This window comes from Equus przewalskii, chromosome 17 (assembly GCF_037783145.1).
Source record: "Equus przewalskii isolate Varuska chromosome 17, EquPr2, whole genome shotgun sequence".
NCBI lineage: Eukaryota > Metazoa > Chordata > Mammalia > Perissodactyla > Equidae > Equus > Equus przewalskii.
The window spans coordinates 55,832,749-55,850,101 of NC_091847.1; the positions used below are offsets into that span (position 1 = coordinate 55,832,749).

The window sequence follows — 17,353 nt, forward strand, 5'->3', positions numbered from 1 at the left end:
ACAAAATCATCAGATAAACATGACACCACCAAAGGAAGCTAATAAAGCTCCAGCAACTGACCCTAAAGAAATTGAGATTTATGAACTGTCAGACAAAGAATTCAGAATAATACTCTTACAGAAGCTTAGTGAACTACAAGAAAGCACAAATAGAAAACTAAACAAAATTAGGAGAACAATGCATGAACAAAATGAGAAGTTCAACAAGGAAGTAGCAACCAGCAAAAAAAAAACAAACAGAAATCCTAGAGTTGAAAAATACAATAACTGAACTGAAGAATTCAATAGAGAGCTTCAAAGTATACTTGACCATGCAGAAGAAAGAATCAGTGACCTAGAGGATAGGACCATGTCTGACCGGGCAAGGGAAACAAACAAAAAAAAAGGAACACATGGGATTATATCAAACTAAAAAGCTTCTGCGCAGCAAAGTAAACCATCAACAAAATGAAAAGACAACCTAACAATTGGGAGAAGATATTTGCAAACCATATATCAGATAAGGGGTTAATACCCAAAATATACAAAGAACTCATACATCTCAACAACAAAAAAACCAACAACCCAATTAAAAATGGGGCAAAAGATCTGAACAGAGATTTGCCCAAAGAAGATATATGGATGGCCAACAGGCATATGAAAAGATGTTCAACATCATTAGCAATCAGGGAAATGCAAATCAAAACTACAATGAGGTATCACCTCACTCCGGTCAGAATGGCTATAATTAACAACACAGGAAACAAGAAGTGTTGGAGAGGGTGTGGAGAGAAGGGAACCCTTGTCCACTGCTGGTGGCAGTGCAAACTGGTGCAGCCACTATGGAAAGCAGTATGGAGTATCCTCAGAAAATTAAGGATAGATCTACCATATGATCCAGCTATTCCACTGCTGGGTATTTATCCGAAGAACTTGAAAACACAAATGCATAAAGATACATGCACCCCTATGTTCATTGCAGCATTATTCACAATAGCCAAGACTTGGAAGCAACCTAGATGCCCATCAAGGGATGAATGGATAAAGAAGATGTGGTCTATATACACAAAGGAATAGTACTCAGCCATAAGAAATGGTGAAATCCAGCCATTTGTGACAACATGGATGCATCTTGAGGGTATTATGCTAAGTGAAATAAGTCAGAGGGAGAAAGTCAAATACCATATGATCTCACTCATAAGTAGAAGATAAACACAATGACAAACAAATACATAGCAACAGAGACTGAATTGGTGGTTACCACAGGGGAAGCGGGAGGGGGGAGGGCAAAAGGAGTGACTAGGCTCACATGTGTGGTGATGGACTATAATTAGTTTTTGGGTGTTGAACATGATGTAATCTACACAGAATTCAAAATATATTACAATGTACATCCAAAAGCTATATAATGTTATAATCCAATGTAACCAAAATAAAAAAAAAGTTGTGAAAGGTTGAAAGCTTTTCCTCTAAGATCAGTAACAAGACAAGGGTGCCGAAGTTCACCAGTCTTATTCAACATAGCACTAGAGGTCCTACCTAGAGCAATCAGGCAAGAAAAAGAAAGAAAATGTGTCAGAATTAGAAAGGAAGAAGTAAAACTGTCACTATTTGCAGGTGACATGATTTTATATAGAGAAAATCCTAACAACTCAACCAAATAACTGTTAGATCTAATCAATGAATTCAATAAAGTTGCAGGATACAAAATTATTATACAAAATCAGTAGCATTTCTATACAGTAACAACAAATTTTCTGAAAAAGAAATAAAGAAATCAATCCCATTTACAATAGCATCAAAAACATTAAAGTACTTATGAACAAATTTAACTCAGGAAGTAAAAGATCTCTATTCCGAAGACATTGATGAAAGAAATCGAAGAAGACACAAATAAATGGAAAAGTATCTTGTGTTCATGGGTTGGAAGAATTCATATTGTTGAAACGTCAGTATAATCAACATTCTATTCAACAGAAACAAGGCAATCCCCATCAAGATTCCAAAGGCATTTTTCACTGAGTAGAAAAAACGCTCGTAAAATTTATATGGATCCACAAAAGACCCCAAACAGCCAAAGAAATCCTGAGAAAGAAGAACAAAACAGGAGGAATTGCACTTCCTGACTTCAAGTTACACTATAAAGCTATACTCATCAAAGTAGTATGATACTGACATAAAAATTGACAAACAGACCAATGGAACAGAATCAAGAGCCCCAAAGTAAACCCAGCACATATGATCAACTAATATTTGACAAGGGAGCCAAGGATACCTAATGGAGACAAGACATCTTTTCAATAAATGGTGCTGGGATAACTGGTTATTCACAAGTAAAAGAATTAAACTGACCCCATATCTTACATCACTCACAAAAATTATCTCAAAATGGAGTAAAGACTGAAATGTAGGACCTAAAACTATGAAACTCCTAGAAGAAAACATAAGAATAAACTCTTTGACATGGGTCTTGGTAATGATTTTTTGGTTATGGCATCTAAAGAACAAGCAACAAAACCAAAAATAAACAAATAGGACCACATAAAACTAAAAAGCTTCTGCACAACAAAAGAAAACATCAGCAAAGTGAAAAGAAAACTTATGGAATGGGAAAAAATTTGCATACCTTATATCTGATAAGAGGTTAATATCCAAAATATATGAAGAACTCATACAATTCAATAGCAAAAAACCCAATTAACCCAATTTAAACATGAGCAAAGGACCTGAACAGACATTTCCCCAAAGAAGATATGTAAAAGGTGAACAGGTACATGAAAAGATGCTCAATGTCACTGATCACCGGGGAAATGCAAATCAAAACCACAATGAGATATCACCTCAAACTCATTAGAATTACCATCATCAAAAGACAAGAGATAACAAATGCTGGTGTGGATGTGGAGAAAAGGGAACGCTTGTGCACTATCGGTGGGATTGTAAATTGGTGCAGCCAGTAAAGAAAACAGTATGGAGGATCCACAAAAAAAGTAAAAATAGAACTATCATATGATCCAGCAATTCCAGTTCTGGGAATACATCCAAAGGAAACAAAAACACTAACTTGACTATGGTATGTTCTGGGCTCCTTTGTCAAAGATTAACTGTCCATAGATGTGTGGGTTTATTTTTGGGCTTTCAATTCTGTTCCATTGATCTGTGTGTTTTCTGCCAGTACCATGCTGTTTTGATTACTACAGCTTTGAAGTATATTTTGATATCAGGGAGTGTGATACCTACAGTTTTGTTCTTTTTTCTCAGGATTGCTTTGGCTATTTGGAGTCTTTCATTGTTCCACATAAAATTTAGGATTGTTTGTTCTATTTCCATGAAAAATGTCATTGGGATACTGATTGGGATTGCATTGAATCGGTAGATTTCTGGAGTCTTTTCAGGTAATGTGGACATTTTAACTATGTTAATTCTTCCAGTCCATGAGCACAGAATATCTTTCCATTTCTTTATGTCTTCTTCAATTTCTTTCAACAATGTCTTACAGTTTTCAGTGTACAGGTCTTTCATCTCCTTGGTTAAATTTATTCTTTTTGTTGTAATTGTAAATGGGATTGTATTCTTGATTTCCCTTTCTGCTAGTTTGTTCTTAGTGGATAGAAATGCAACTGATTTTTGTATGTTGATTTTATATCCCACAACTTTACTGTATTGTTAGTTATTTCTAATAGTTTTTTGGTGGATTCTTTAGAGTTTTCTACATGTGTAATCATGTCATCCACAAATAGTGACAGTTTTACTTCTTCCTTTCCAATTTGGATACCTTTTATTTCTTTTTCTTGCCTAATTGCTCTGGCTAGGACTTCTGATACTAAGTTGAGTAAGAATGGCAAGACTGGACATCCTTGTCTTGTTCCTGTTCTTCGAGAAATAGCTTTCAGTTTTTCACCATTGAGTGTGATGTTGGCTGTGAGTTTGTCATATATGGCCTATATTATGTTGAGAATTTTACACTCATCTTATTGAGAGTTTTTTTAAATCAATGTTTGTATGATTTTTGAGGTACTGAAATTTAAAGTATTTATTAATCAAATCTACCAGTCCTTTCCTCTATGTTTCCTTCTTTTTTTTTTTCCAGGGGAAGATTCAGCCTGGGCTAACATCTGTTGCCAATCTTCGTCTTTTTTTTCCTTTTTTTTTCCTCACCAAAGCCCAAGTACATAGCTGTATATCCTAGTTTTAAGTCATCTGAGTTCTGCTATGTGAACCATTGCCACAGCATGGCAACTGACAGGTGGCGTGGTTCTGCTACTGGGAAGTGAACCTGGGATGCTGAAGTGGTAAGTGCTGAACTTTAATCACTAGGCTATCAGGGGTGGCTCTATGCTTCCTTCTTTTTTTTGCTGAGGAAGATGCACCCTGAGCTAACATCTGTGCCAATCTTCCTCTATTTTGTATGCGGGCTGCCGCCACAGCATGGCCACTGACAGGTGGTGTAGGTCCACACCCAGCAACCGAACCCAGGCTGCTGAAGCAGAGCACCCCAAACTTAACCACTAGGCCACTGGGGCTGGCCCCTGTGCTTCTTTCCTTTGGTTACGAGTTGAAAGACTTTCCTCTCATGAGATCAGACTAATCTTCAGTTATATTTCTTCCATTCTTTTATTACTTTATTCTCCTCTTTCAACTTTTTAAATAAAGCTTTAATATAATTTTCAAGTAAAGTAAATGATGATTTAGTTTGTTGTTTACCACATCATTATTCATTCTTCTACTGAAAACTTTTGACCATTTACACTTCTGATAAGAATCTTAACTGAAATAGAACAAATGAAAGAAATGGAATTAATCTTACTTTTATTGGCTGCTTTGGTTAAAGGTTTGGTGGAAAAGAAGGCCAACACTTGAAAAGCCATTGAATTTTCTGAGTGCAAATGTAGGATTTACTTGATAATATGTGGAATATATGCATTCTCATAATATTGACTATAATAATACTCAAACTTGTTTTTCACCTAGTATTTTAGGTTCAAATAAGAAATGTGTCTTGGTAGGATTTGAGTAAACCTTCTGTCCTACTTTTGTAATTCATCAAGAGATGAGTATATTTAATTCCTTATTCTGCTTAAAGTTAATTTTGATGTATAATGGGAGATAAGTATCTTACTCATCTTTTCCAAATATGTAACTAATGTAATAATCCATAATTTTCTTATTTATTTGAAATATTGCTCTTATGATTAACTATATACATCTATTCACACACACATATATGCATATGTTTATATGTATGGCTTTCTATTCCTTTCTTCAATTTTTCTATTTTTAGAACAGTAGCTTACGGTTTTAATTATTGTAGTTTTGAGGTATATTTTAATATGAGGTAGTCACTGTATTTATCATTATGTTCTCACAAGAAAGAATGATTTTAAAATATTTTTTAAAACATTTCACTTTAACATGTATTTTAGATGTCTTAGAGGTTTTAGAACTTTTTAAAGCAAACTTTAAAATTACTTTTTAACATTAAACTTTTGTCAAACAGAAACAGTAACTTCCACATATCAACAATAAAACCTAAATAAAACACGTAATTAAAATTTTCAGATTGTCTCAATTGGCCACAGTGGGAAGAGTACAAAAGGCTTTCTGTTGGAGGTGGTCCTTGTTAGGTTTTAACCAGTGGACAAGACCAAGTCTCTAGTGTGTCACTGTTACATCTATACTCCTAACCCAGACCTGGCTTTTCATGCATCACTTTCTTGACTTTGGCTTTTCCTGTATCGCCTGGTTCCTGACTATTTGGCATTTGAACCACAGCTCCATGCTGACCATCCCTGGTCCGTATTTGCAGATTTCTTGGCCTTCCCGGTTCTATCTTACAGCCTCGTCTCCCTGATTCACTGCAGTTCTTAGATGACCCCACTGTGAGAGGAAGAAAGCTGCCTCTGGCTAGCTGACTCTTCCCATAACTCTCTCTTCATGTACTGGCCTTTTCTCAGACATTTTAATTACACACAGTAAAGCTTTTAGAGCATGAAGTTGCATTTTAACTCCACTTAGAATATGTCTGGACACTTACAATATATCTATAAAAGATATCTGTGCTATCTATTAAAAAACTTAAGAATTCATCATTTTCTTTTGTACTACCTCACCCGCAACTTTGGTTGCATCTAGGTTTGTTTAAGTACACTCTATGACGTTCGCACAACAGCGAAATCGCCTAACGACTCATTTCTCAGAACATATCCCTGTCGCCAAGTGACACACTGTTCTGCTTTAGCAACACAACTAAAGAATGGATAATCTCCCAAGCAACTTGGTAATAACAATGACTGTTTCAAAACCTCATATTAAATTCTTTTATGGCGTCGATTAGCCACTAATTCAGTTCAGAAGAATTAAATGTAAGTGTGCCCATTAAATGTTTACCAAATAAGCAGACCTGTATGTATTTACAGGCAGTTCCACCCCCTGCCACATCACTTCAGGTCCATACCAGGGGGAAGCTTCAAAAGATACAGACTTTTCGGTAATATTTTATACAATTCAAAACTCTACAAGTTTTTTGTGAAACAATTCAGAGAGAAGATTTTTGTTTATTGTAGAACAAGGACATTCTCTGAATACATATTAAGAATAACAATGATAATTTTGCACTTTTTCTCAGCAAGTGTCAAATTAGGAGGCCCAAAGCTTTAGCTATCTAGTTAACATATGCCATGTCTTTGTTTTCATGCGATATAATCTCAAGCCTTCTGTCAATTCAGAACAATTAGTTATCCTTCTTTGTGTGGAGAAAAGCAGAATAGTACATTTCAAGTCATTAAAGACTAATCAAAAATTTCAAGAACTTAGCCTTGCAAGCATTTTCTGGAAAATAAGTGATGTTTATGATAAGACATAAATGTAAGGAGATGCTCTTATGAATTGGAATTAAATCAGTGTTACTAATTGATCTACCAGTGAAAGCAATTTAAAAAACTTAAAACATATATTCAGACAGAAAAAGAAGCATTTTACATTTCAAGAGGGACTCAATTCTTTTCAAAAGGTGTCATTCTGTCTTTCCATTTTTAACTTTTTAATCAATAACAGAAATATATTTAGAATAGGAAATTGATGACTTCTCTATAGTTTTTATTTACAAAAGAAACACATATTATCAATAATTGCAAAGTATTAAATGTAAGGATTCAATAAAAATGTATTTTCAAAATTATTTCTACTCAGTGATTAGAAGTAATAACTTAGCAGGCTTTCAGGAAATATAGTGCTTTAAAATTATTTAATAATCAGTTTTAAGGGCCTCGTAAAACACATTGCATTGCACATTGCATGAGCAATGAAGCACAAATATATCTTAAAATAATTAAGGATAGAATTCTCTCCCAATCGTTTATTGTTTTTTTTAAAGTACTTACAAAATACACTGTAAATTGTTACCCAGATTTAAAAGTTTTGCTTTACAGAACATCTTGCTTCTTGTTTTTAAGACACTTCACAAGGAAAAACCAAGGTCACAACTTGCATTTTGGAGTCCTACAGGTTTTTCAATTTTTCTTCCCTCTTTGGCTGAATTTTTTGATAAAAATGAGACACTGGAAATTGTGAAACCTGAATAGATTTTGTCCTTGAGTTTTGCATTTTAGTTGCCCTTGTAATCTTGACTTTCATAAAGCTTGATGGATACTGTTAAGGTTTCAACCAATTTTAAGTTTTCGGGTTTATGATTTTTCTTTGATTGGTTATGTAACCTACAGCTTTCTACTACAGTTGTGTGCCACTGCATAACGACATTTCAGTCAATGAGGGACCACATATATGATGACGGTCCTGTAAGATTAGTACCATAGAGCCTAGGTGTGTAGTAGGCTGTACCATCTATGTTTGTGTAAGTACACTCTACGATGTTTCTACAATGACAAAATCATCTGACTGAATTTTCAGAATATATCCCCATCATTAAGCGATGCATGACTGTATTCATTAAAATGGTTTTGCAAATGACTTAAGGCCTGTTACTTTGACAAATAAAAGCCAGGCTTCTTATTCTGCCTGTAATTGAACAATAATTACAGTGTTGATTATCTTTTGTTGGGCCTGCTTAATAAAGCCCTAAGTAGTTTAGTGGGATTTATAGCTTCCAGGATTTGAACAAGAGGTCATAGAGGCCTTTACTTTTTGCCAGCTGACCTTTTGTTTGAGTTTAAATTAACCTAACAGCGCTACTTTTTATATCTGCTCTCAGAAGTCAGGCCTGCACAGTACACTATATAGATCCCTACAGCTGTCTAACTAATGACGCTATTTTAATTCTTTTATTAAAATTTTTTTAAATATCTAGGTGATTTAGACTAAGTGGAGTTAATCACTGCAAACACAGGAATGTAAATGACAGAACAGTTAGATCAGCGACATGCTTTAATGAATATTAAACTGCTCTCTGCAAACTCTTAGAAATATTGGTTGTTGAAGATGAGAAGACTTTTTTTCTATGCACCTTTCTGATACTCTTTTTTCTCCCAGTTTTATTGAGAAATAATAGACATACATCACTGTATAAGTTTCAGGCATACAGCATAATGATTTGATTTACATATATTGTGAAATGATTACCCCAGTAGGTTCATCTAACAGCCATCTTCTCATATAGATACAATAAAAAGAAAAGAAAGGAAAAAAAAATTTCTCCTTGTGATGAAAACTCTTAGGATTTACTCTCTTTACAACTTTCCTACATATCATAGAGCAGTGTTAGCTATAGTCATCTTGTTGTACACTATATTACTTATTTATCTTATACTATTTATTTGTACTTATTTATCTTATAATTAGAAGTTTGTATCTTTTGACCACCTTCCTCCAATTCCTCCCGTCCCCCACCCTCCACCTCTGGTAACCACAAGTCCAATCTCTTTTTCTGTAAATTTGGTTGGGTTTCTTTTAGATTCCACATATAAATGAGATCATACAGTGTTTGTCTTTCTCTGTCTGACTTATTTCACTCAGCATAATGCCTTCAAGGTCTATCCATGTTGTTGCAAATGGTAGGTATTCCTCGTTTTTTATGGCTGAATAATATTCCATTGTGTATGTGTGTGTGTGTGTGTGTGTGTGTGCGCGCGCGCGTGTGTGGGTGGGTGGGTGTGTCACAACTTCTTTATCCATTCATCCATTGATGTACACCTAGGTTGTTTCCATGTCTTGACTATTGTAAATAATGCTGCTGTGAACACGCAGGTGCAGACATCTTTTCAATAAAGAAAGGAAAGTCTCTTCAATAAATGGTGTTGGGAAAACTGGATAGCCACATGCAAAAGAATGAAAGTATACTATTATCTTATACCACAGAAAAAATAACTCAAAATGGATTAAAGACTTGAGTGTAAGAACTGAAACCATAAACTCCTAGAAGAAAAAATAGGCAGCATGCTCTTTGACATCAGTCTTAGCAGTATCTTTTTGAATACCATGTCTCCTCAGGCAAGGGAAACAAAAGAAAAAATAAACAAATGGCACTACATCAAAGTAAAAAGCTGCTGCACGGCAAAGGAAACCATCAATAAAATGAAAAGACAACCTACCAATTAGGAGAAAATATTTGAAAATTGTATATCCAATAAGGGGTTAATATCCAAAATACATAAAGAACTCATACAACAACAAAAAAACAAACAACCCAAGCAAAAAATGGGCAGAGGATATGAACAGATATTTTTCCAACATATATATAAAGATGGCCAATACATATGAAAAGATGTTCAATGTCACTAATTATTAGGGAAATGAAAATCAAAACTACAATAAAATATGATCTCACGCCTATCAGAATGGCTATTACTAAAAAGACAAGAAACAAGTGCTGGAGAGGATGTGGAGAAAAAGAAACCCTTGTGCACTGCTGGTGGGAATGTAAATTGGTGCAGCCACTATAGAAAACAATATGGAGGACCCCCAAAAAATTAAAAATAGAAATACCATATGATCCAGCTATTCCACTTGTGAGTATTTATCCAAAGAACATGAAAACACTAAATCAAAAAGATGTATGCACTCCTATGTTTATTGCAGCATTATTCACAATAGCCAAGACTTGGAAGTAACCTAAGTGACCATCAACAGAAGAACGGATAAAGAAGACATGGTATATATACATAATGGAATACTACTCAGCCATAAAAAAAGATGAAATCTTGCCATTTGCGACATTAAAGATGGACCTTGAGGGTATTGTGCTAAGTGAAATAAGTCAGACAGAGAAAGACATTACCATATGACTTCACTCACACATGCAAGATAAACAAACAAACACAGAGATACAGAGAAAAGATTGGTGGTTACCAGAAGGGAAGGGGGTGGGGAGAGGGCAAAATGGGTAAAGGGGCACATGAGTATGGTGACAGATGGCAACTAGACTTTTGGTGGTGAACACAATGCATTCTATACAGAACTTGAAATATAATGAGGTACACCTGAAATTTGTATAATGTTATAAACCAATATGACTGCAATTAAAAAAAGGCAAAAAAAATACAAACAGAATTCAATGTAAAATAAAATTGGAAAAATATTTTTAAACACTTATGGCTGACAAAGCGTTAAATCTTTAACATACAGAATTCTTAAAAATCAATGAGAAAAAATGAGCAATGGATAGGAAGAGCAATTACCAAAAGAAAAAATTTTCATGGGCTATAAATACGTGAAAACTATCAAATTACAATGGTTGTAGCTTTTGCTATAAAACTGGCAAAGATTAAAAATTTAAGATGTTAAGATACTTGACTTTATTGAAAATTTTTGTGAAAGTCTACTTTTATACATTGCTGATGAAAATACAAATTAGTACAATATATACGGAGGACAATTTGGCAATAAGTGACAAAAACCTTCAAAATTTTAATACTCTTCAATACAGCAATTTCATCTCTAGTAATTTATGATAAGAAAAATTGAAAAATACCTAAATATTCGACAGGAAATTGATTATATTATGGTATATCCACACTATCACTAAAAAAGCATTGTAGGTTATTATTATACAAGTTATAAGTCATTTTATTATGACATGAGGAAACGATATGAAAAAAAGAAGTTTAGGGGTCAGGCTGGTGGCATAGTGGTGAGGTTTGCGTGCTCTACTTTGGCAGCCCAGGGTTCATGGGTTCAGATCTCAGGCATGAACCTACACACCACTTATCAAGCCATGCTGTGTCAGTGTCCCACATACAAAATAGAGGAAGACTGACACAGATGTTGACTCAGTGACAATCTTCCTCAAGCAAAAAGAGGAAGATTGGCAACACATATCCGCTCAGGGCCAATCTTCCTCACCAAAAAAAAAAAGAAAGAAAGAAAGAAAAAAAGTTGAGAAAGCAGCACTAATTAGCATAGTTACTTGAGGTGATGGGATTATATCCATCACTATAGCTTCAAAAATGCCCTCCAAAAAGACAGAAGTCATTATACTATTGGATTGTCAGTAAAATAGATAGCCAAGATATACCAAATGACTGTCAAGATGGAGACAGGTCACTCTTAATAAATAATAGAAATATGTGAAAAATAGACAGCATAGCATTCTATACTTTCAGCAGGATACAGCAGCAGTCTAAATGGCCCTGTTATTTTTTAAGCCATTATCACCCTGGCTATAAAACTCTTCACCATAAAAATTAAGTCCAATTGAAATGGTATACCAGTGCCAAAGGAATTTGATATTTCCTGAAAATCACAGAGAACTAAGAACAAAAAGATTGCCAAGCTACTACAGTTGGGCAGCATTCTGATATGTGAAATGGATGGATTTTTCAACTCTCTCAGACTCTCACCCTCTCCACATTTAATTGCTAAACATCACAGTATCTTATGTGGCATAGATATAATGCTGGAAAACATCCTGACTTTCCAAAAAGATGAATACTAGAAACCAAAAACTAGTAGCCTGATATTGGTTCCTAAAATAAAATTCTCAACAAACTATTAAATCAGTAGATGTAAGTCTGGAAGAAAAGGATAAGAACAAATCTTCCAGCCATAAGTGTGTGTTCAACCACTGAAAGCCCAGGTTGGAAAAGATCAGGCCCCATCCATTGGGAAGAGGACTTGGAGGCAGCATGTCACTACTTCCCACCAACCTTCCAGGTGGATCTGGGGCTGGTGGTTTCCATACACATTCCCTTCCCCACTATAAGCCACTGTGTCCCTGAAGCCCTTCTTTCCAGTCCCTAGGCCAGGCTCTCCATTTCTCTGGTGCTCACCCCAGCTTGACTGCAAATAAGCAGCAGTGCTGAGAGTACTTGGACTCCATCTAGAAGTTATACGGCCTTGTGCTCCACAAAACAATGGAGACACAAATTTCCAGCCCTCCAATTTGAGAGGAAGAGTGATACATCAACCTGAAGGTGTCAACACGTGGTTAAGTCTTTCAGAGGATTGTTTCCATCAGCAGGAATCATTTGTAAATGGTCTGGATAGACACAGGGATTGTCTCGGCACTCAGGGTACCTTTTCCAGTATGAAGCACCAAATGCTTTCTAAGAAATGCTTGCATACCTTGGAGAACTGAGTCAGCCTGGCTTTTGGCAGCCTCATCTAAGTTATTTCACCTTGGATAGGGTTGGGTAGCCCCTCCTGGAACTGGTCTCCTGCCTACTGCCTTGTTCCAGATATTTCCTTGGCCAGCTGGCAAAACGCTGCAGTAGCCTTTTTACAAACTAGATCCAGCCCTTGGCAGAGCCAGCCAATTATACCATTCATTGTATTTTCAGGGCTGGGTTCTGCTGGGTTAGGAAAATTGGACATATCAGCTGGCACTCACTCTCATAGAAGCAACAGAGTCAGGAACAATTCCATAAATCTCAGTTCATGTCTGAGATATTTCAATAAAATGAGCAATCAATTAAACCAACAACAATTTTTTCCTAGTTTAGGATCTGCATAGGATAAAACAACAAAAGCAAAAAGCACAACAAACCCTGGGCTGCTCAAATCTACAAGACTCCCACATGCTTCTTTATACAGAACTATAACAGACTTCCAATAATATCTATGGAAACTCCAAGTTTAAAACTTCAGTGCCCTGTCCCTTTACCTTACTTAAAAAGAAAGATTATCTCACGGGTATCATTGGGTATTGTCCCCTCCACCATAATCCATCCACCAACATGTGCATATACAAGTACATCTGATACATCTGTCTATGCACTATACCCAACGACAGGACACTTCATATTATTGGTCAAGTTGACATTGAGCATTTACAAAAATCGACTAAAAGCTGGGTCATCAAGTCAGCCAATTTGAAATCACCACGTCAAATAACTGGTATCACGCAGAACATATCATTTAACCCCAATGTACTGTAGTTAGAAACAATAAAAAAGTGTAACTAAAGAAACAAAATATTTGAAAATTTAAAATACATTTCTGAACAACCTGTCAATCAAAAAAATCAAAATTGAAATTATAAACTATTTAGAAGAATACCAGGAAGATTACATAAATATTATGTACCAAAACTATAGGACACAATTAAAGAGGTTCTTAAAGGTTAGTCTTAAGTGCTTGCATTAGAAAAGAAAGAAAAGCTCAACTTAATAAAGTGATCACCCAACCATAAGGAATTAGAAAAAAAATAACAGTAAAATAAACTCAGGAAGATGAGAGAAAATAATAAAAATAAGAGCAGAAGTTAATGAAAAAGAAAATAAACATATAATGTAGAGGATCACAAAGGTCAAAAATGTAATAAAATATACAAATCTCTAGAGAGAATAATCAAGGGGAAAAAAAGAGAGAGGCATTAAAATTTTTAAACCAGGAATAAAAAGGGGGCAAAGCTACAGTTGCTTCAGAGATTAAACAGATAAGATGTTATGAACGACTTTGTGCCTATAAATTTGAAAACTTAGATGAAATAAACAGATATGTACAGGTTAAAAAGAAAGTCTTTAAAACACGCAGAACATGGAGAGTCCTATAGGCTTTAACGAAATTGAATCAGTAGTTTAAAATAGTCCCATTAAACACACACACATACACATACACACATAGGCACTGGATGGGTATCTCAGCTATTTTACCAAACATTCAAACATTGGGAAATTCTAATCTTACACAAACTATTTCACACAATGGAAAAAGATCCATTTGTGATATAACTTTGCTTTCAAAATCAGACAAGGATATTATAAGAAAAGAAAAATAGAGATCAATCTCATTTATAATAAACATTTTTATAAAATAAGTCAGACAATATATAAAAAGGCTAATTTATTATGATCAAGTTGGTGTATCCTAGGAATTCTAGATTGGTTCATCAAGAGAAGATCAATTAAAGTAATTCACCACATTAACAGTTTAAGGTGAAAAAAATCATATCTTAATAGAGACAGAAAAAATTAGATAAAATTCTACATCCATTTGTGATTAAAAAAATAAAAGCAACAACCTCCTTAGCAAACTGGGAATAGCTGGCTCTTTCTTTTTTTTTTTTTTTAAGAAATCATGTCATATTTTAAGTGATAGTCCTTTTTCCCCTTGGGGAAGGAAGGTTCTTTCTTAACCCAATAAAGGGCGTTTCACAAACCCACTGAAAGCTCATACCTAACAACAAAACTTTGAAAGCGTCCTCCATAAGATCAAGTTCAAGATAAGGATTACTGTTTTTATCAATCTTATTTTACATTGTACTGGAGGTCCTTGCACAGTAAAGCATGAAACATAAATAAAGGTAAAGAATTGGAAAGAGAGAAATAAAACTTTCATTATTTGCAGATGATATGACTGCTCACATGGAAAATTAAAAAAAAAAAAAGCTTAACACATAGTGGCTATTTAATAAATGTTTGTTCAGGAAAATAAGCAACAAAATAGTTGTGAGGATTAAGTGAAATAACCTATGTTGACTATTTGGCACAGAGTAGGAACTTAGTAAATACTAATTTCCTTTCCCTTAAAATTTACTTTTAGGTTTCTATGTCACATGGGAAAAGGATTTTTATTCACTTTTTTTTTTTTTTGGTGAGGAAGATTGGCCCTGAGCTGCCATCTGTTGCCAATCTTCCTCTTTTTGACTGAAGAAGATTGTTGCTGAGCTAACACCTGTGCCAATCTTCCTCCATTTTTGTATGTGCTATGCGGCCACAGCACGGCTTGATGAGTGATGTGTAGGTCCATGCCCAGGATCTGAAACTGCAAACCCTGAGCCACTGAAGTGGAGTGCCTGAACTCAACCACCACACCACCAGGCCAACCCCAGGGGAAAAGGATTTTAAAAAGTAAAAACTCAAATTAATAAGATGGATGTTAGAACCAAAATCAATACACAAAAATAAATTGCATTTCTAGATACAGACAACAATTGGCTAAAAATGTAAATTTTTAAAAGATACAATTTAAAATAGAAATAAGCATTTTTAAATATCTAGGATAAAATAAAGAATGGGTAAGACTTCTGTAGAGAAAACAAAAATTTTATTGAAAAACATTAAAGAAGATTAAGTAAATAGGAAGATCCATCATATTATTTGGTAAGAAAACTGAATATTATAAAGCATATCATAGTTCTCTCCAAATTGATCTACAACTTCAGCACAATTCCAATAGAAATTCTATCAGAATGTGTATGTGCATGTCAAACTCAACAAGCTGATTACAAAATTTATTTGAAAGAATAAAGAGTCAACAAAGGCCAAGAGAGTCCTGAAGAAGAACAAAGTGTGTGGTGGGGTTGGGAGATTCTCCCTAGTAGCTATCAAAACTTATTATAAACTACGGAAACTAAGGCTGTTTGATATTGGTGCAGACCAAATCTGCAGCCCAAAGAAAGACCAAATAGACCAAAGAAAGAACAGAGAGCCTAGTAACAAACACATGTTTATATGGAAAATGGATTTAAGACAAAGCAGACATTACAGATCATGAGAAAAGACGAACTAGTCAATAAATAACACTAGGTGAACTGTTTATCCAAATAGGAAAAAAAAAGAAGCTGTATTCCTATCTCACACTCTAACACAAAAATGAAGTGTAATCAGATTAAATACTTGCTATCAAACACCAAATTATAAAATTTTCCAAAGACAATATAGAATATTTTTCTTTATAACCTCTTGTTTCTTAAACAAGAAGCAAAGAATGCAAAATTTAATAACAATATCAATAAATTAAATTGCATTAAGCTCACCATTAAGAATGAAAAGCAAGCCATAGAGAAGAAGATATTAACAATAAATATAACCAATAAGGGGGTTAGTGTTGAGAATATATCCATGTAAAGATCTCTTAAAAGTCTATAAGAAAAAGGCAAACAGTAGGAGAAATGGGCAACTGACATGAACAAGAATTTCATAGAATGGGAAACACAAATAACACAAACATGCGAAAAGATGATTGAGGAGATGTTCACAGGGTTCACCATGGAGCATGTGCATGTCTTCCTATCCACTGTGAGTAACTTCTTCTTTTCCTGCCTGGAGGTAAATGAGGGCCATGGACCAAGTGGCTATAGGGAGAGTGGTTCAGCAGGGAAAGCCATAGTTTGTGCCCAGGTGGCCATGGTGTTGCTGGCCCAATACATATTCACCTTGAAGACAGCCAGTAGAAAATCAAGATCAGGAGTTCTTGTCAAGATGGCGCTGTTAGCAGACGTTGAACTCGCCTCTTCCCACGAACACAACCAGGTTACAACAATTTTGGGAAGAATCACCCTGGACTGAAAACTGAAAACTGGATAAAAAGAACCCCCACGACAAGGGACAGTCCTGAAGAAAGCAGAAGAGGCAGTAACTCTGGCCAGAGAGGAAAAAAGCCACCTTTGGGAGGAGCAGAACTTCTCAGCTGGCCAGGCGGGAGCCAACCTAAGGTATGCAGCCCTCCCTGGAGGAGTGAGGTCCGAAGCAGGGGCAATAGTGCTATAACCATCCTTCGGACTCAGCCCAACTGAGAGCGGGGTCTTACTATCTGGCTTTGCTGGCTATTAACTGCAGCGAGGACACCCCAGAAAAGCTATCGGCCGAAAGCCGAAAAGATCTGGGTCTTAAAGGGCCCACCTTTAAGCACAAACTCACTCATTGCAGCAACGTAAAATCACCAGAGAGAAGGCTGACTGTCCTTTGGTGGAACAAGACTCACCTGGTGGGCTCTGGGTGCATCTTGGTGAGAGGAGGATCCTCTCCTGAGACTGAGACATTGGTGGGGGTCGTTGTTCTGAGCTGGTCCAGGCGTGCTGATACGGACACTGGTGGGGGCCATTGAGGTGCGTCCCTTAGGCTGTTAGCCCAGGGGTCTGCCACACCCACTAGAGCACAGATTTAATCCAGCTCAGCCAGGGCAGGCAACCCGCCCTAGGGACTGGCCCCACCTAACAGCAAACCCTCAGGCTACTTTTCAGCCTGCATTGACTGAGTGCCTT

The 17,353-nt window shown here is 35.7% G+C and overlaps 1 protein-coding gene across 1 annotated transcript in view; it reads right to left on the reverse strand.

Moving 5' to 3' along the window:
* The window catches only part of PDE11A (phosphodiesterase 11A), a 389,196-nt gene that overhangs the window by 334,683 nt on the left and 37,160 nt on the right, over positions 1-17,353 (reverse strand). The gene's annotated exons all lie outside the window — the stretch shown is intronic.